This window comes from Pinus tabuliformis, chromosome 7 (genome assembly GCF_031772625.1).
Source record: "Pinus tabuliformis cultivar Carrire ecotype Pingquan chromosome 7, CPIR1, whole genome shotgun sequence".
Taxonomy (NCBI): domain Eukaryota; kingdom Viridiplantae; phylum Streptophyta; class Pinopsida; order Pinales; family Pinaceae; genus Pinus; species Pinus tabuliformis.
The window spans coordinates 1,453,029,411-1,453,051,480 of record NC_142293.1 but is presented as its reverse complement, the minus strand read 5'-3'; the positions used below and the strand labels follow the sequence as shown (position 1 = coordinate 1,453,051,480).

Below are 22,070 nucleotides of genomic sequence, written 5' to 3'. Positions count from 1 at the left end.
TATGCGTATATCTTTTTTTTATCTGAAACTTTTGTATATGTCCATATTTTTGTATATGTGTATATTTTTCATATATGCACATATACGAAAAAAAATAAAAAATAAAAAATAAATAAACCCAAAAAAAAAAAAAAAAAAAAAACCAGAAGGAACCAAAAAAAAAAAAAAAAAAAACCGCATATACAGGAAGCTATGCAGAGCTCTAGCCTCTATACATATGTTTTTTGCCCTATACTTCGTGTCTTCTCCTAATTTATTAAAACAAGAGGTCGATCCATGGTAATGATATGTTCGTCCAGGCATGCAACATCAAATAAGATATAAATATAAAAGTAACTAAACCTGTAAACTTGATAATTTGTAAATAATAAAAGCAAAATCCATTACAACTACATTCATCAAAAGTAATGTAACATTGATAGAATATAACATTGCATCCACATAAGGATTTAAAATTCAATGAAGATGTTGTCATAAACACAAATCTAAATTTATGTATTTTTATTCAAAATTGGTCCAACTATACATTTTTCTTTTTTACAAAATAGAACTTCATTTCCAACATAGATAATGGAATCTCATGCCCATAAATGACATAATGGAAAAACAACATCATGATCGATCTAAAGTATGGGTCTATAAGTCACCCTCGTCCCTCTTGGCACTCTCAGGTGGATTTCCAAATTGATATCTCTGCAAAAATTACAATAATCATTTAGTTGTAAAAATTGAAAGGCATAGAATCAATTTCATTAATTCATGATGATATTTTAATCAAATACTCATTCTCACCGTGAGGATCTGAGAATTCGACAATTTGGAATGTTGTGAGATGTGGGTCCCTCAGCTGTAACAATAAAAAAAGTTCATATAGTTATGCAAATGTATTGAACATGATAATATATCGCATTTAACGTAAAACAATGCATAGCATGAAATTTCCATACCAATATTGGGTATAATAAAATCTTCCATTATCTCAAGCGCGTGATCCACATTTATTTGTTTTTGAGAAGATAACTCCAATTGTTCATCCATTCTTTTTTTTCTTGCATGAACTCATCCAACCCTTTCAACCCTTGAAGAGAGTTTTTTCATCCTCTAAATTATTTATCTCACCAATTTGAGTTGTTTGTGTAAAGTTGTATTATGCCTTTTCCAATACCTAATTTCTTATAAACCGAAGTAATTTGTTCTAACTTTCAACCATAAGAAGATAGTTTGAACCCTATAACTTGAAGTTGATGATTTCTTTTTAGTAATTCAACTCTATTTTATTCTTAATTCCTTATTGCTCCACATTTTTTTTTAATAATTATGATAATGCTTCACATTTTAAAACTACAATTGAGTATAGTATCCTAGCTTCAGATAATTATGATAATGCTTCACATTTTAAAACTACAATTGAGTATAGTATCTTAGCTTCAGATATGGAGCTAGGTTGAGGTGGATACTTCATACCACATGAGCTCTATTTAGCATTATCAGTAATGGAGCACAAGGGATACTAGCTATTTTGGGGATACTATAAGGGATGAAATTTCCAAAATGGTCCTTTAGTAAGACCTAAAACTACTTATGATTAGCTAATAATTCATCTTCTTTTAATGTAAGGAAATAGATTAATGGCCCAAAACCTAAAGGCATATGGCAAGAGTGAAAGCCTATCCCCTTATAGACCACTAAGGATTTATTTTAGGTGACAATGTTTTCCTTAAATAGAAATTACTAGTCATCCTATATTCAAAGATAACAACCTTTGATGATTCTCCTCACTATATATATATACAAAAGAAGTACATCCATACAAACAAAACACTCACATGAATATAGAGGTGAAAATAATTAAATCTAGGGGGTGACTTATTTTTATTTATTTGCTCCAAATAATATATATATATATATATATATATATATCACTTAAATAAGTGAAGTCATTTAAACAAAACACTCAAATGAATAATGTAGGGGTGAAAATAGTTTACTATAGGTAGTGTCCTCTTTTAATTTATTTCCTCCAAATAGTTTAGAATGATGAACAAAGTCCATAAACCTAAGACTTTTTAGTTCATTAATAAATGCACTTTACTTTAAATTTAATGCACATGTTGAAAATTAAGGTCATAGTCATATTTTTATACGAGTAGAGGCAGAGTATATATTGTTTTTTTTATTTTGGTTAAAGAAATTTGAATTTCAATTAGTTTTGAACTTGTTTAAACAAATTTTATGAAATTTATTAAAGGTTCTAAAAAAATATTAATCTGAATAATTTGAAAATTAAAAAAATAAAAAATAAAATTTAAAATGTAAATTAATTTTTCTAATTGTGGATGGGGCTATTTTATATGCAAAGTATATATTGTTTTTTATTTTGGTTAAAAAAATTTGACTTTCAATTAGTTTTGAATTTGTTTAAACAAATTTTATGAAATTTATTAAAGGTTCTCAAAAAAATGTGGTTTTAAATTGATTTATGAGATATAAAAATTATATTAAAAACTAGAAAATCTTTAAAAAAAATATTCACTGTGTTATAACATTGCAAGAGAGAATGCCATGTGGATAGTTGCCCACCATTTTTTATGCAAGAAACTTTCCATATTTCTATAATTTGAATAAAAAATTCATTCATTACTTTATTTATTTGCAATTAATAAAATTTTAGAAAATGTTTAAAATACTAATTTCTTAAATAACTTCAATGGTCAATAATTTAATTTTTAATTTTTTAATTTTTAAGTTAGTAGCTTAGCTAAGCACCCAATTTTCTTATAAAATGGGTTTTTATTTCTAAATCATTAAATTTTAATGCACTGCCAAAAAAACTAATAAACTAACTTCCAAAAAAATGAAAATAAAAAATACATTTTTATGATTATTTCCAAAACTTTTTAATCATAAATGAATATATTAAAATAAATTAATTATTGTTTATATTTATTTGTTAAATATTAAATAAATCAAAATAAATTTTTAATTAAAAAATAGAAAACCTAATTTTAAATTAAAAAAAATTATAAATACATGAGAGTAATGAACGATCTTAAAAAATCAAAACTTTCACGTATTTAACCTTCTATATCAGAATTTTAGTATTAAAATAACATTATAATTAATCAAAAAATAAAATTAATATTTGTTTACAAAATAATATCCATGGGAAAGAAAACAATGGAACATCATTACAGCGAAGCTGAACGACAAGGCATGGCAAGTTTGGAAGAATGCAAAGGGAAGCTCTTGCTTACCTTATACAGGTTGAAGAGGTTGAAAGAAGAGAATCCCCGGATTCGAGAGGAACTTGAAGTCTTGGAAAAGAATGTTGAAGACGAACTTCTTCAACTTGGTTGGACAATGGAGCAAGATGAAGTTGCAAATTGTGCTGACAAGGAAGAGGAAGCCGTGATGATTGAGGATGTTGCAAATGTGACAACGATGGAGGATGAACTTGAAATTGATCAAGTTGGACCAGGATCGTGCAGTTTGCAGACATGGATGGATCAGGATACTCACATGGAGGAGCCTCATGATCATGATGAAGAGCAAGGATTGTTGATTGTTGCAAGACATTTTGGGGTTGTTTGTGACCTTATGATGAAAGGTGCAAAGCCCGTGACAAGGGAGGAACATGATGATCGTTGTGGAGGATTGGGTCATGCTTTAGCCACATTGGCTAAGTGCCCGGCATGACTCATGGACAGATTGAAGAAGGGCACACACTTGAGATGCTTGGGTGGACTTCTCATGGTCGAGACCAAGAGTAACTCTTGGTGGAACCTTCAGTGGAGGAGCCATAATGAAAGGGACTCGTGATGTGATGATGATATGGTTGGGTGACCGAGTTCACTAGACCGAAGATAGCAGACTTGGATGAAGATGACCAATTGTTGTGATGGGTCTACTTGGTTGGGTTACATGGGCAACTTGAGTCATGGACATCAGGTTGGAGACATGGAGCATGGCAGTCTTATGCAGGGACATTGTGCAGGAGCACTTGTAGAGGTGCCACTTATGGGCATCCAATGAAGAGTGCCAAGGCAGGAATGTTGTGCAAGTGGATTTGCTGGTGTGACATGGAGATGTTTTACTTATGAGCCGATGGAGAGGTTGTACACTCTTGTACAACAAGGCCATGGATTTAGATGGAGTTGTGAGCAGACTATGGAGCATTCCTACTACATGGAGAGCTGAGGCATCTTGTAGAGACCTTTGGGCTGAGACTTGTATGCTTGCTAGGATGTTGGTTGGGGATGACTTATGGAGCTCATGATGACATGAGATTGTTGTGACTTCTAGAGGGACTTCATATATGGTGGACTTGGAGGATCTGATGCATTGAGAAGCTGAGGTCAGAGACTTTGATGCAGGATGGGGTGCATACTTTCAAGTACATGTATGGGAATGGCTTGGAAGAGAGTCTTGATGTGGAGGATCGATATGAGACACTTTGGAGTGATGGAGTCACGATGATGTTGATGCCTTGGTGACTACACTTGGGCATGGGTTGAGCCGAGGATCAACTACCTTTTGACACATGGGAGTTGATTGATCTATGATCATGGGCAGCACATAGATGAGACAAGTGCATAATTGTTTCTATGGCAGACTTGAGGGATGACACATTGCATATATGATGGAGGTTGCTTCATGGACTTGGATGTGGCACACCGAGAGTTGGAGATTGATGAGATGATCTCTTCATATGGAGGAGATACACATATGGATGATGATGTTGGGATAGATGTGGCTGATTTCATGTAGCACATTGACACCAAACATCATGGACAGCATGTTGCAGATGAGATGGGGGCTACTTCATGGACCTAAGCATGGCTTATACTTATATGGAAATGGATTCTTGATCGAGTTGAGGATGTGGCAGGATGTTTTGAGAAACAACTGATGGTGGCATGAGGATGTGCATTCTCATGGTTTGGACGTGACGGTTGGATTAGCTACCCAACTAGTTCAGACATGGGGGTTAACAGTGTGCAGAGATGTGTTGGCATTATGTTGGAGTATCATGGCAGCAGTTCAGATGATGACACATGGGGAGATCAACACGATATGTTGCAGTGAGCATGTAGCTTGGATGGAAGGACCAGCCTTCCATGATGGAGAGCAGCATGTGGAGATTGTGACGGGGTGATCGATGATCATGGATTGAGATGATCTCTGATGTATGACATACCGATGAGGTGTATACCTTGGTATGGTGATCTTGGTGACAGAGGGTTGTCGAGGCAAGACATGGTGGAGACGGTGGTTCTACATATGATGCAGAGATGGTTGCAGTATGTGGAGGAGTTGACATCATGGATATTGATGATCTTGGTGGATGGCTACCGAGATGGTATGTTGTCGAGGACGACAACGATTTCAAGTGGAGGAGGATGTAAGGTCTCCGAGTTGAGCCGGGTGCGGTGCGACGAACGGGCGCAGGCGCGGTGCGACGAGCAGGCGAGTTGACACGGCGGGCGGGCGCACAAGATGGGCGCGCGGGCGTGCGCGTGGGTGAGCGCACACGGCGGGCGCGGGCACACGGCAATGCGACGTTTTGAAGAGTTATATGCGACGATAATTGTGCGATGACACTTATACCCGGTTTAAGCATGGAGCAACATACTTGGAGGCCGACGACGATGGAGGGTGGGCCGACTAACGTGTTGGGCACTTGAACGCGGTTAAGGGGTGTGCGCACGATGGTTGGGTGGTCGGCTAGGCAAGCCCCACCCACACTTGCAAAGGCTATATGTAAGTGCGTTAGAGCACTTGGAATTCATTCAATCGAAGCAACTTCGTTCAAGAGGAAGAGGCGCAGGTCTAAGTGCGCAGAAGACAAGGAGGGAAGGTGCATACCTCATGCGCTGGTTCTTGGTTTAGCCGCACGGTAGAGAAGTGTCGTTCTTGGAGTTGGGTGAAGGTGTTGGGCAAGGTGTGCCCGGTGATCGGTTGAGGTGTGCACGACGGTCGTGCAAAGTGCGCGTGGGTGAGCGCACACGGCGGGCGCGGGCACACGGCAATGCGACGTTTTGAAGAGTTGTATGCGACGATAATTGTGCGATGACACTTATACCCGGTTTAAGCATGGCGCAACATACTTGGAGGTCGACGACGATGGAGGGTGGGCCGACTAACGTGTTGGGCACTTGAACGCGGTTAAGGGGTGTGCGCACGATGGTTGGGTGGTCGGCTAGGCAAGCCCCACCCACACTTGCAAAGGCTATATGTAAGTGCGTTAGAGCACTTGGAATTCATTCAATCGAAGCAACTTCGTTCAAGAGGAAGAGGCGCAGGTCTAAGTGCGCAGAAGACAAGGAGGGAAGGTGCATACCTCATGCGCTGGTTCTTGGTTTAGCCGCACGGTAGAGAAGTGTCGTTCTTGGAGTTGGGTGAAGGTGTTGGGCAAGGTGTGCCCGGTGATCGGTTGAGGTGTGCACGACGGTCGTGCAAAGTGCCGGTTTGTGCCTACACTTGGCGTGGGTGTCTTGGTGGCTCGGGCGAGCACCCGCCCATCGTGCAAGGTGTGCACGAAGGTGAACGGTGGTTCACCTTGATTGTAAAATTGTTTAAGTGTAAATTTGGGGTTTCCCAAGATTTAGCTTGTACATTGTAAAAGTGATGATTATATAATATATTGATTCGGGCATACTCATATTGCAGGGAGTTGCCCCTCCCCTTTATACTGTGCAATTGTCTTCTTGTTTATAATTGTTGTTGATAATGAATGAGTATGGATGTTCATTGGTATAAAGGATAAACATAATAATACTTGGTTGCAAAACACAAACTAAGTAGGAGAAAGTGAATTAAGGCGTAGTCCACGAACATAAGTATTGGTGAAAAAAAAGTGTTTGGTGGTGCCGCACCTCGCTATAAGCGGTTGAAAGACTACCGCAGGTGTAGGGGTGTGACACCTGGGACCCCTGAAAAGCTCATACGTATTTTTATGAAGAAAATTTCATCCAATAAGCATGGCCACAATAACTAGCTACCATGGTGATCTCGGCGCCCTGCAAACCATGGTCCTAATGCATACTTCCTTCTTGATCTGAAGTATCCCTAGCATAGTAGAGCCCAGGCAAGCATACCGATGATTATATCTCGGACAGAATCAAAATGGGTTGTTTAAAGGTGAAAATGTAGAATGAGCTACCTGGGATTGCGGCCACTGTTGAGATGGGAAGGAAAATCGCTATTCTAACAAACGAGTTCCAGAACTGAGCGAAGATGAGCTTCCCGATGGTTGCCAAAGAGATTCTTTTGTTTTCCATGGACAATCCAATGGGTGTTCCCTGGAAGTTGCTGTCGTGAAGAGTCATGTCTCAATCCATTGACAGAATTGATCTCCCGCTCAATGGAGTGAGTAGCGGTGTGGATGACTTCGATCAGAGGGCCCAACCACTGCCGATACGTTCATGTTTGGAGTTGAGTTGAAATGAAGAATCCACCTCCGCCCCAGGCCCAACTTTCTGTTTCAAATTTCTAAAACAAAATAGCAAAATAGGGTAAGGCCGGTTGACGAATTCAAAATTCTAATTCGAATTTTAGAGCGCCATTATACAAATCAAAATTTGGAAAATAATACGCATTAATTATGTGTTGAGTTGACAGCGTGGAGTAGAGTATGCGACATGAGATGGTAAGTTATATACATGTCATTCCCTTTCATCTTTATCCGCCATCCAAGAGTACGAAATGGAACCATGTATGCATACATCCGCAGGCGGAGTTGCCCGTAAAAAACCTATCAGAATTGGAAAAGGGAAAACCAGATTTCCATTTCGTAGAATGGTTACCATCACATCCATCCAATACATATATGCATATACATCCGCAGGCAGAGTTGCCTGTAAAACCATATCAGAATTGTAAAACCCTGTCAGAATTGGAAAAGGGAAAACCGGATTTCCATTTTGGTAGAATGGTTAACAGAAAGTGTTGGCCTGAAAATTAAATAGATGTCAGAGTGTCTATGCCCTGAGGTCCGTAAAGGGTGTATTAATGGATCTATAAAACGGCACAATACCATCTTTAAAAATGGTTGACTCCAAACAAAAAACCTTACCAAACTGAATTGTTCGTACCTTAGGACCAATCCAATAAGCTAGCTCTGTCTCACGTTAAGATTAAAAAAAATTGTTGTTATTGGCCCTTTTTCCATTATTTTTATCTATTTTTTTTAAAACGCAACTTATTCCGTTAACAAAAGGGTTACTTCGTTCTGCTAATTCATATGCAATGTGATTCATTCGCCACAGAAGGTTGAATAAATTGTGCGAAGGATATATTGCCTACAAAACTATGGATTGGTGCAGTGAAAACTGTAAGGGTGGAGTGAATCTCACTCCTTACAAACCATTTTTCTAGGAGTTTGTCTTTGGAGATTAGGTGTTTCCTCAAGTTGCTCTTGGAGATCGAGTTGTTTCCTCAAGTTGCTCTAATGGACGGAAGGCTAAAATCAATTCATGGGTTCTCTGCCCAGTAGCTTGGTTCAGTAAATGAATTGAAAGGATTGAATTTTGGAGCAAAATAATCCTCCAACAGTTTGTTCATTGACACTATATTAGGGAAACAATTTACAAATCTTTACCACTCAAATAACAAAAATTTCAGCGCTTATTTCTAGGATTTTGTAAGCTAACGATTCTTACATATTTGGATCTCTATTTCAATGGCTTGGACGTGGACAAGACAAATTCCATCTTATCTAAAAACGAAAGAGGCACTTCAATTTTTGTTTGATATATAACCAACATATAGAATTCACACTAATTTTTGGTGTTGGAAAACGCAGTTGCCCGGTTGGTTGTTTACCAGGTTTTTTGGAAATCCACTTTGCCAATTTCTTTAGAATTGGCCGATGCTTTATGCTTTCACGAGTAATTCAACTATATAGTCTTCGTTACAATGAATCCAGTGAGCTAAATATAACTATACGCTATTGCGAATTGACCGCTATCCGCTCACTCACATTTATGCAAATTCTAACTTTAATTTCATAAGGAACCTTTGACCAAGAGCTGTTAACCGAAGTGAGCAACCCACTAAAGCTATGGACATAAAATGAGAAACCAACTTTGCCTTTACTCGATCAATCGTTGGAACCATAGTTACCAAATACGCGTGTATTGGCGAAAAAGTACGGAAATTCGCCGATTCACTTTGGTATGATAGATAATTGGCAAATTCGAATTCGGTTTCAAAGACCAAAAATTATATTTAAAAACAAAAACCGTTTCCATATTGAAAAAAAATTCTAAAATGTTCTTCTATCAACTGTGTTCCAAGTCCACGACAACATTATTATCCATTTATTCCTAGCAAAGTCCACGACAACATTATTATCCAGAGCCTGGTTTATTCCTAGCAAAGCAAGGAAAGGTTCCAAAGTAACCAAATCTGGAACATTCTATTGACTATGCTAGTTTTCAGGTTCCAAAGTAACCAAATCTGGAACATTCTATTGACTATGTTAGTTTTCATCACTACAGGCTTATACTTTCCAAAACACTCTACACTATCATTATTAGCTGGCTTATTCTGGAACTACCCCTTTCTGGGAGCTTATGCTTAAAATGTACAACACAGAGTGACACTTAAAAACTATAACTTTTGTTTATATACTTTTTTAATGCAGTTGTAAAGATTATAGGTTTGTATTTGTGAATGGAATAATATTAGAAACGGTAACTTTTGTATGGAAAAAAATTAGTAAAATGGCAAATAGTAGTTACAAATAAGTAAATTTATATGTTATTTTTATATTGAAAAATAGTTATAAAATAGTAAACTGTTGAGTCAAATAAAATAGTACGTAAATTTATAAGTTATTTCTATATTGAAAACAAATTAGAAAATAACAACTTGTAACTACATTTGATAAAAATTTGTGAATGGTATAATAAGTAAATTTACAATATTAAATTTCATATATAAATTTTTAAATTTTTAAAAATATATTAAGTATCTGTAAGATGTGTATTCTCTAATTTTTGGCAGAGACGAATTTTTTTAGTATCAATTCGAATTCGGTAACTAAATTAGAACATAAACTAGATCTGGGACAGGAACAACAAAAAATGTTGAGAACACTGGATCGCGGCCTCCTTTTCCTTCCAAGGCAAGGCAACTGCTCACACAATGGGTGAGTTATATGCAATATCATTACATAGTTTGCAGAAATAATGGTTATTCATAGGTTTCACAAGACCATGTGGTCTCGACAAAAGGTTCAGTCAACCACCACTATTTTTCAAACTTCAAACTCAGCAACCACTAAAATTAAAATAACCATTCATTGTCTTCTCACGAAATATTTACATGAAAATTAAACATGTGCAGAGCAGTGTACACCTTGTGTTTCTTTCCCACCATTCAATGACTTTTTTTCTTAATACAAATAAAAAAAATGTAAACATGGGCAGCTAAACACATACCGTTGTTTTTTCTCTTTTCAATTCTACCCATTCCATTCAAAGCTCTGTAATGAAACGTTTCCAGTATTTTCTCCTCCATTAACTGTACAGCGATAATAAAAATGTATTGGACAAAATGCCAAGAGAACAGGTAATTGTTCTAAGAGAAAACACTAGAGGTGTCTTTACCTGAATCCCAGAAATCCCTGGTACAAACCACCATGGCCCCATGGATTTCAGAAATGTAACGGTGAATTTTTTTTTACTATGTGAAACACTGATAACCCGACTCAAATGATAAAATGGGAATGAAATTAAAAGGCAGTTTTAGACATAGATATAGAGGGTAGGGTGTCACCGGTCGTATCAGTCACATACCTAATGTGACAGGCTTGACATTCACGCCACTGCTGCGTCACACAATCGATGTCCTTCAAACCAGCGATGTGATTGATACGGTCTTCTTTCGGTCTGATGGATGTCGATCTCGTGGCCTCCATCCATTATTCTGCTCTGGATATTCTGTGCACTTAGATATTAGGGTAGGGCCTATAAACGTCAGGGTAGGCATCGGTCTTATCAGTGACAAACATAACACTACGAAAACTTGCACACGTGCCTTTCACGCCACTGCTGCGTCGCACATTTGATGTCCTTCAAACCGGCTACGTGATAGAAGATATGGGCTGAAAATAACCATGGCTTGGCCTCATGACCTCCAACGATTATTCTGCCCCATATTTTAATAATTCAAAGTTAAAAATAATGAGGTAAATAGACTTTTATCAAAATTTTAGTTTATATCTTCTTTTTAATTTTCAATTTTTTTCACAAAATGAACATTGATGAGCGGAGGAGATGATTAAAGGATCAGGCCCACGCTTGAAGCATAAACTTCCTTAGCATATTATATTTTGTTTGATTTATTTAACAATTTAAAAAGTCTTCCAGTTACACCAAGCGTAATTATTTCAGTATGAGAATCTCTCTTTAAGTATTAGTACAACCATGAGCAGGAACATATAATAAATTGATTTACACAGAAGTTGAGTTATATTATGAATGCAAATAATATTATCCTTTTGTAAATAAAAATTAATGAAGACTATTTATTTAACATCAAAATTCTAATAATAAAGAATTATATTTGCATTCAATCCATTTTGATTCATAGTACTTACTGTCATGTTTTTATATTAATTAGACATATAAAAATAGTAAATGCAGGTAAATAGAGAAATGGAATCATCTTCTTAGATCATAGGCCTAGCCTTCATACTCTTTCTTCCAAGATAGTTACTCACTTCACAGAATCTATTTATGAATTCCCTAACAAGAAGTCTAGAAGTCATCATTTTCTTGAGATTCCATAAAATGTTCTGATTGGATTTTTCTACCGGGCTGCCAAAGAAAAAAAGTGTGGAGGAGGGAGATTGATAAAACTGCGTGATTCCACATTCCAAATCTTTTCAGTATAAAATTGGTATTGGTCGTGGCATAATACCAAAGGAGAGCTCATTGGTGCTTGGACCCTTGTGACCGTTGCAAAGCTCAAAAACATTAAAAATCTCATGATCTTGGGGGATTCAAAATGTGTTATCGATTCACTTGGGATTCAAAATGTGTTATCGATTCGCTTTAAGGAGCAGCAAAGCTAGAGGTCTTGAATTTGGCTAAGTGAAAAGACATGGGCGGTTAAGGAAAGACATGGGCTGTCAATTCATGTTGGTCAGATTGCCAAATAGAAAGACATGGGCTGTCAATTCATGTTAGTCAGATTGCCAAATATTTGGTTACTCCGCCTGATTGCCAAATATTTAGATATGATATGGGTTGTTAAGGACATGGGTGGTTAAGGAAAGACATGTGTGTTCAATTCATGTCAGTCAAATTGCCAAATATTTGGCTACTCCGGGTGATTAGCAAGTCTAATCAACAATCAAGATAAGCTCAGGGGTTGGGAACAAGGTAGCATACTTAGGTGTTGGGGGTTGGGAACAAGGTGGCATACTTGGGTGTCGATTACAAAAAGGTTGTCGCTCAAAGAGCTTTGTTGCAGCAGTCCTTAACAAAAGAAACGAACAGTCGACACAACGTTAAGGATGCCCTGGATTTTCAATGTAACTTCACAAAATGATGAAGCCCATCATGAAAAAGTACCCCTGGCATTCCTGAAGCCAAATTAGACAATAATGTTGTGTGAGACATTCTGAAAACGAATGGAGCAGAGAAGCTTGCTTTGTCTAAACAACATAGCACCCTTGCAAAGGTGGAAAAAAATCGTAAAGGCTTGGAAGGTTGTACATTGGCAAACAAGAAATGTTTGAAGCTTGCAAAAGAGGAACCCAACGAATTCAAACAAAAAAAAAATAACCCTTACAAGGTGATCTTTTATTACGTTGTCTATGAAATCCAATGTTTTTTTCCGACTTTTTCTGACAGATCTCTCCCGCCTAAGACGAAAACCCTTTGTGTAATAATTTACTCAAGTGTTGTGTATTTCTTCTTTGTCTATATATTACTATATATAGAATGTCAAACATGAAATCACAAACATTGAAAAATCATGCCTGCAATAACGAATTTTTTATACTTACCGAAAACAAAAGCTTTAGAATCACTATGAATCATGTCCACGACTCCTTCCTCCCTTTCTAGTTTTTGTCTCAGACACACCTGCATTGAAACCATATTTTATTTTTGTTAAGTGTGAAGCCAAATTCATGAATCACATGTAGGATTCTAGATCCTTCTACACCGCCATTAGTTTCTAGATTTCCAGGATTCTAGATCCTTCTACACCGCCATTAGTTTCTAGATTTCCAGGATTCTAGATCCTTCTACACCGCCATTAGTTTCTAGATTTCCAGGATTCTAAATCCTTCTACACCGCCATTAGTTTCTAGATCTCTGAATCACATACAGGATTCTAGATCCTTCTTCTGCCTCTATAAATTTGTAATTTCTATGGCCAGGGATTGCAAGCCAAGGTCCAGGCCTGTTACGTAATGCAAAGTGATTTCTATTCTCCAGTGATTGTTTTATCTATTCCATTGTTTCTAATTCAGTAATCATGTTGTTTCTCCATTTGTCTGTCTCTGAAATTATTCTTTGCTATTTTTGTCTAAGTCTCTGAATGCAAATCTGTTGTGTGTTATGTATGCTCTGAACTAACAATTGGTATCAGAGCTAGGGTCGAATATCCACCGTGCAAGCCACTTAGTGCAATCGCCTTACTCTCGCAACATTCATTAAAACGTTGGTTGTTACCTCTGGAGCTATAGAAGGATCTGTCCAGGAAATCGGAAATCCTTGCAAAGAAGAGAGTCCAGGAAAGGGATTTGTCCAGGAAATAACTGAGGAACACTTGAACGAAAAGACAATTGCTGCAAGAAAAACAAGGTCGTGGACCTATGTTGAAACGTGTTGCTGGAGTTTGAAATTTGGTGTTTGTAAGTTTTTTTTACATCAAGCTTGCACGTATACGTCAAGTTTTTTTCTCAAACCAACATATGTATGTCTGAAATGTGAAAAGGTTAAAACATTATATATGTTTTTTATATTTATTATGAAACATATATAATTATATGTTGGAAGTTTGAAAAGTATATTTTAAAAAGGAGCAAGAATTTTGAAAATGGTATTTTAAAAGGAGGACGGTCATTATTACTAAATTTTAAAGAGTATTAATTAAAGTTTTATTTTTAAGTGGAGTTTTTGTGTTTTGGGGCGTGAATTTGATTGAAAATGGAAACAACAATTATAGATATGGAGAAGTTGAGCGGGGCTAATTTTGCCCTATGGAAATCATAGATGGAGGATATACTGATTTTAAAGGATCAGTATTTGCCGATTGAGGGCAAAACAAAGAAACCCTCATCGATGACAAATGAAGAGTGGAATAAGCTAGATAGAAAGGCAATTGCAACAATCCGCCAATATTTAGCAAAGAATGTTTGTTTCAATGTGTCCGGAGAAAAGACGACAGAAGGATTATGGAAGAAGCTCCATGATCTATATGAGAAGAACACGGCATCAAACAAAGTGTTCTTGATGAAGAAGCTTTATAATCTCAAGATGAAAGAGGGTGCTTTAGTCGTTGAGCACTTGAATGCATTTAATACTATTACTAATCAACTTACCTATGTTAAAGTCATTTTAAATGCTTAAATTAGGGCCATTTTGCTAATGTGTTCTATGCCAGACAGTTGGGAAAATTTAATTGTAGCTATGAGCACTTCAGCAACTACAGGGACCCTTAAGTTTGATGATGTCAGCAACAGTTTAATGAATGAGGAGCTGCGACGCAAGTCAATTGCGAAAAACCAGGGAGGAGAGGCTCTAGCTCTAGCTGATCGTGGTAGGAGAATGGATCGAGGCTGGCAAGGGCGATCAAGATCAAGAGGCCAATCAAAATCAAGGAGAGGCAAGATCATCTGCTTTCATTGTGGCAAACTCGGGCACATGAAGAAAAATGTCGATTCTAGAAGAAAGGACAAAAGGATTAGAGATCATCCAGTACAAATCACAAGTCATCCAGCACAAATGAAGGTGAGACTACTGTTGTAGCCACAGATGGTGATGTGTTGTTTACTGTTTCAGTAGAGGATGCATGTGTATATACATCTAGCAGTAGCTTTGATTGGATCCTTGACTCTGGGGCATCTCACCATGTAACCCCATGCAAAGACAGTTTTGTTTCATATAATCCTGGTGATTATGGTAGAGTGCATTTGGGGAATAAACATTTTTATAATATTGTTGGAGTGGGAGATGTGCAGATCAAGATGAAAGATGGACAAGATATATTGTTGAAACAAGTCATGCATGTACCAAAAATGTGCATGAGTTTAATCTCTATGGGACGACTGGATGATGAAGGCTATTTGACAAGCTTTGGAAAAGGAGGCTGGAAAATTAGCAAAGGTGCATTGGTCGTGGCCAAAGGACCCAAGACAGGAACATTATACACATTGAAGACACTGATAGGAAAATCAAATTTCGTTGTTGTCACAAAATAAGGAAATTCAACAGATCTGTGGCATAAGCGTTTGGGTCACATGAACAAGAAGGGCTTAAAAATCCTTGTTGATAAAAATATATTGCCAGGTTTGAAATCCTACAATCTTGATCTTTGTGAGCATTGTATATATGGTAGACAAATAAGGGTTTCATTCCTTAGAGGTGGCCATGACAGAAAGAAAAATGTGTTAGAATTGGTACACTCAGATGTGTTTGGCCTGTTAACATCAAATCATTAGGAGGAGCATCATATTTTGTAACATTTATAGATGATGCATCGAGGAAGGTTTGGGCATATCCTATGAAAAATAAAATTGAAGTGTTTGTAATGTTTCAAAAATTCCATGTTGTTGTTGAAAGAGAGACTAACAAATTGCTGAAGTGTTTAAGAACAGATAATGACGGAAAATATTGCTCAAATGAATTTAAGGAATATTGTAACAGGTTTGGCATAAAGCATGAGAAGGCTGTGCCTGGTACTCCTCAACAAAATGGTGTGTCGCAGAAAGGATGAATCACACTATTATGGAAAAGGTGTGAAGTATGTTGTCCAATTCCGGTTTGGAAAAGAATTTTTGGGCTGAAGCAGTCAGGACCGCTTGCTATCTCATAAATAGATCTCCAACTACAGTCTTGGATGGTGATATCCCTGAAGAAGTTTGGACTGGTAAGAATTTGAATTATTATCACTTGAAAATCTTTGGATGTGAAGAATTTGTAAATATTCCCAAAGAAAATAGAACTAAGCTAGATGATAAATCTATGAAATGCATTTTTTTGGGATATGCAGATGAAGGTTTTGGTTATCATCTATGCGATCCAATCAAACATAAAATTATTAAAAGAAATGATGTTATATTTAATGAGTTAGAAATGTTCAAGAGGACTGTAGGTGATTTGGAGGTCAAGAAGGTTATTGACAGGTTTGAAGAGCAGCAGGAAAACATACCACCAATACAAGAAAATGAACAGCGAATTCAAGAGCATGAAGAACAACAAGTGGAAAATGATGAAAAACAAGGAGGAATCTTGCAAGAACCTTTACAGGAGATTCAACCTGATAATGCACCACCACAGTTGGTTCACAGATCTTCTAGGGCTCATAAGCCTTCACAAAGGCATCCTCCTTCAAACTATATTTTGTTGACTGATGAGGATAAGCCTAATTGTTTTCAAGAAGCCTGTAAAGTTGAGCACAATGAAGAATGGAAGAAAGCAATAGAAGAAGAAATGAACTCTTTGCTGGAAAATAAAACTTGGGAGTTGGTAAACCTCCCAAAAGGTAGAAAGGCTCTACAAAAAAAATCAGTTTACAGGATTAAGCATGAAGGTGAAAAAAAGGAGAGGTATAAAGCAAGGCTGGTGGTGAAAGGTTTTGCTCAAAAAGAAGGTGTTGACTTCACTGAAATTTTCTCACCTGTTGTTAAAATGTCATCTATTAGAGTCATTCTTGGTCTAGTTGCTACTTTAGACTTAGAATGTGAACAGTTAGATGTAAAAACTACTTTCCTTCATGGTGAATTCGAGGAAGAAATTTATATGGAGCAGCCAGAAGGCTTCATAGAAAAAAGCAAAGAAGGCCTTGTTTGTAGGTTGAAGAAGAATCTCTATGGGTTGAAACAAGCACCTCGATAATGGTACAAGAAATTTGATTCATTCATGTTGGAACATGGTTTTCAGAGGTTGGAAGCTGACCATTGCGTCTATATCAAGAGGTATGATCAAGGAAAGTATATCATATTTGTTATAGACATTTTTTGGCACTACAACCCCAAGCATAAATGTCCATAAACCAAGGGCTCCTAAGTCCCTAAAGGTGTTGTTCCAACCCCTAAAAAAATAAGGTCAACTGATTACAGCTTCTCCCAGAAGTTCTCCATGAAAAACTACTCAGAACTGGTCAAAACTGGACCATTTCACCTGCTCCATAGGCAAAGTGTGTTGCATCTCACCTAAACACACACAGTAGGTGTGTTGCATTTCAAAAAGCCCTTCTATGGAGTGCGATGGGCGAGAAGGGACAAATGGCAGTGTCAATCCGCGAGGTGGAGAAGCATGGAATCTTCCAGAAGCTTCTCCTGTGACACTTGCCTCTCTGAATTCGACCAGGGATGAGTAAGAGATCATCAATCTCCAAATGGAAGCAAGAACTATCAGAGGGAAGACACTAATCAAATCTCAAAAGCTGACTCACCTCCCTTGCAGATATCTATATATGGATCCCTCATCCCAAAGATCCAAAGGCTGGAATTTTGTATCTTGTAAGGAAGTGCTGCTGGTTTATTGGTGCAATATCATAGTGTTGGGTGATCTAAGATTTTCATGAGGTGAAGAAGGGCTTCTTGCTAAGAGGATGATGCTAGGTCAGAACAATTGGTTGTAACTCTCTTGACTCTTTCTTGATTATCAATAAAGTTATTCAAGTTTTCCTCCATACTCTTGTGTGATTTATGTTTTATGCATTTGTATGGTCAATTTACATCTGATCCTAGATTGTTTATGATAATCGATCCATGTTCTCGTACAGTGTTATGCTGCTTTGATTCTACAGATACTCTGTGAAGCTGGGTATACAAGAAAGCAAATAGCAAAGGACTATCGGAAGAGAGAGGAATCGAGCAAGGAACCAAGCGCAAGACAGAGTTGGTCTCCTTTATTCTTCTCTCATCTATCTTTCATAAAAGAAAACGAAAGTAGTTTTACTTTGTTTGTTTCTAAGGCAGCTACCAGCCTTAGTGGGATTAGCAGTTCTGCATAGACACTTTTCCTTGTAACAAAATGGCGACTCCGCTGGGGAGCGAATAGATTGATTGTTTATCTACATTTGTTTACTTTATAAACTTACAGACGGAGCCTGAAGTCAAGCCAGCTAGCCTTCGAACTGCATTTGATATGCAAGTGCAAAGTAGATCAACGCTGCTTCAGTCAATCTCCGGGTTTTGTTTATGAATTAAACAATTGATTTACAAGCTTTCTAATTACCCTCGTGGTGGCTCTAGTAACCTCCTTAGATCTACCCCTGTGATTGATTTACTGATTACCACTTGCTCGGCCAAAATCCCTGAACTGAACTGCAAACTGTGACCTGGAACCCAATCAAAGTCTCGTCCCAGGTCCAGTGCACTATCTGTTCTGTGAACTTCAAATGCAGCGCACTTCCCGAGTGTAGCAGGTGTGTTGCATTTCAGTTTCACTGTGTTACAGGTGCGCTGATCAGACAAGGCCTTGTTCCTGAATTTTGGTTTCTGTGTTCACTCTTTTCAGATCTATTCAGGAGTTTTGCTGCCTGTAGTCAGTACACCTCTGTTTTAAACCCCTTTCATTGCTGATATTCTGCCTTCCATTGTGCAAAGAACTGTAAATGTTTTTATGTATTTTTTGAGTCATTTTCAGTTCTCCTTTACAAAGAAGTAACGTAATTGTACTGTCGTTTCTTGATTTGAAAGTGTCGCAAGTGTCGTTTTCAGTCATAAAAGAGAATCTGATTGTTCTTGATAGTCGATTACCCTGTTACTATTGTATTTGATCTGAATTAGTAGTTTTTCTAGTGTCGAAAGCAAGTTTTCAATTCCGCCTTCCATTGTGCAAAGAACTGTAAATGTTTTTATGTATTTTTTGAGTCATTTTCAGTTCTCCTTTACAAAGAAGTAACGTAATTGTACTGTCGTTTCTTGATTTGAAAGTGTCGCAAGTGTCGTTTTCAGTCATAGAAGAGAATCTGATTGTTCTTGATAGTCAATTACCCTGTTACTATTGTATTTGATCTGAATTAGTAGTTTTTCTAGTGTCGAAAGCAAGTTTTCAATTCCGAATCACAAAGTGTTTCCATTGTCCTCATTTTGTTTTGAAAAGAAACTTGTTAGTAATTGTCGCCTTGAAAAATAATTCAGATTTGCGCATTAGCTTTCTTTTTATCATTCACATTAAGAAGGTTGAAAACAAATACATGCATGTGCATTTGCATTTAGACTGTTTGATTGGTTTGATTTAGGACAGTGCATATAGTGTGTGCTCTTTGCTCTTTGTTGAAATAACGCCATCTCACTTTCCTTAGTAGCTAGGATTTTCATTGCACAAAGAAGATAAAACGATTGTTTGTCATCTTAGATTGCATTTTTAGGAATTGTGCATCTACATCGCGCGGTGAACCTGAAAGGCAAATTTCTTAAGCAAGATCAACTATAAAATAAATTTAATGAATCTAACAACGCTTTGGAACCTAACGCACTACATCTAGAAGTCTAGGCTAGAGACGTATTCCGGCGTCGTAAAGCCTGGTAACTGTTGTTTTCACTGTTGGTTGGGTGATTCCTCCACTTTGAGACAATCAGTGCCAGTACGGACTTGTGCTCCCACATACCGTCGAGTATATTTTGGGAGCCCACAATAGGCTTAATCCTTTATCCATAGGAAGCCGTGTCTGCCGCCCTATCGATCGCAATGCACTGAACACAACATTTGAGAAGATTGACTACCGTACTGTAAAAAGTATTGTGCAGTTTTGCGATTGGTTTGGTAATCCCTCTGTCTAGATTTCCAGAGCAGTCCCTTTCGTTCCTTTTCAGACTCCTTAACGGAAAAAGTCCATCTGAGCACTTGTCACTTCAAGGTCATTAAAAATCGAAGGCGACTAGAGTCATCTTTTGTTTTTTCTCGACTCTTTAAAATTGAAAAAACAAGTTGTGTCAAAGTGTCTAAAATTTATTTTAAACGGAATAATCATCACCTTTCCTACGTTGGTCTTAGGTTGAAGAAAATGGAGTCCACCAACCAAGGAGTTCCCCTTGGAGGAAATCCTAGTCCCTTCTCCTCTTGGGGAGATGTTGGTGCACCCCATATGGTCACATTGTCGCTTCCAGGATTGACAATTGGCTTGCCCGTATGACTTTTCTCAACCTCCGTCGTTCAGAATACCGCGATTCCTGAACAATCGAGTCAGCAACTAGACGATTCCAGAGTTACCCCCCAACCCTCTACTTCCTCCAATTCTTCCTCTCCTCCTTCCTCTTTTCTTGATAAAGCTGGTAAAGCCAAAAATCAAGTACCTGAGAAGAAGAAGGAAAAGAAGAAGAAAGAGAAGGAGGAGCCAAAGGCGAAAAGGGGCACAACCAAACATCGTCTAGCGAAAATCCACACACTGCACTGACCAAGCCTAAATCGCCACGTGTCATTTGCAAAGGAGACCACTATCATCGAGATTGTCCTTGCATCCCTCAGATCTTAATGGACTGGTCTCCTCGCTTGCACAACCCGGTGTCGTCAACCTCTGATGATCATGTTGAAAACACACCGTCAACTAGTGAAAGTGAAGCCCCTGGACAAAAAGGAAAAAGCAAATTTCCTTGTAAACTGTGTGAAGACGATCACGCCATACACCATTGTCCCTTCTTATACGAGGCTAAAAGAGTTTTGGACGATCGACCGGTTTCACCGTTACGACTTCCTCCTGAATATAAGAAACTCTTGACGAGTCCGTCACTAGTTGAAAATCCGGCTAACCCGCCCTTGTGGTCGACCGAAGTGTCTATCATTGAAGATGAACCATATGAATCCATACCAGACGAAAGTCAAAAGGTCGAGGCGGCAGTTGACCCGGTCTTGCCTTCAGAGGTTCCATCTTCAGATGATACAATCACCGAAGAGAACAAGGATGACACCGTCCAGATTCTTTTCATAAGCACGGACTCCGAAGAACATGGGGGCAGTCTACCCGTTCCTTTACCGCAGGAAGGAAGTTCTTCAGGGTCATATCCGGCCGTCTATTCGGTCCCACCTCCAAGCAACCTAGTTGTTTCCTTCGACTGGAATCAACTAGGCAGACCCCGTTTACCGGCTAGTGTACCATTTCGAATCATTACTCAAATATATAGAATGGTCATGGCCGGTACCATCATAGATGAAGGGGCTTCTGTGAGTATCCTTTCTTCGACTGCTTGGAAAGCGCTTGGTTCGCCATCGCTTTTGCCTGAAATGAGAAATCTAACAGGCTTTGACAAAGGAACCAGTGGACCGTTAGGGATCCTTTCCAATGTGCCCATTACATTGAGAGGGAAAACCGTTCACATGAACGTAATGGTAGTCCAACGAACCCTGGATTATAATCTACTCTTTGGACGATACTATATTTATTGCATGGGAGCCATTGTCTCATCACTATTTAGAGTAATGTGTTTTCCGCACGAAGGAAGAGTGGTCAAGCTCGTAGACCAGCTTTCATTTCCCGGTTCACACATAGCAAATAGTCATACACCAGCCCTGAATGGTCTTTTCACGCAAGGAATGTCTCATCAATCCCCAGTCCGTCCTCCTGATGAGCGCGAGTGATTCGGGGACATGACTGAAACCCAGGGGGCATGCACCCTGGTCTGCTTCGACAGGAAAACTTCAGGTATAGGGTAGGTTTCCGCGAGAGATATATGACTAGTCTGACACTCCCGTCCGTAATTGGAAGAGGGGGTTAGACTGGAATAAGATTCCCTCATCAAAGTTATGTGAGTGGAGGCGTCTGTGCCACTCGCCTTTGTCTATTTCGGTAGACATCGCCGAAGAAGTGTTTTGTTTGCGGTGCGAATAGAACAATCTTTGGTAACCTGAAAGAGGTAGGCCTTTCCAGATAAAACAAAT

The 22,070-nt window shown here is 38.1% G+C and overlaps 1 long non-coding RNA gene across 1 annotated transcript; it reads right to left on the bottom strand.

The window, feature by feature from the left end:
- Positions 1-518: 518 nt before the first annotated feature.
- LOC149253183 (uncharacterized) lies at positions 519-11,145 on the bottom strand. The gene is made up of 4 exons (XR_016266140.1): positions 10,614-11,145; positions 10,446-10,527; positions 793-847; positions 519-693 (listed from the first exon to the last, which is right to left on the bottom strand). It is a non-coding gene; the product is annotated as an uncharacterized LOC149253183 (long non-coding RNA).
- Positions 11,146-22,070: the final 10,925 nt, after the last annotated feature.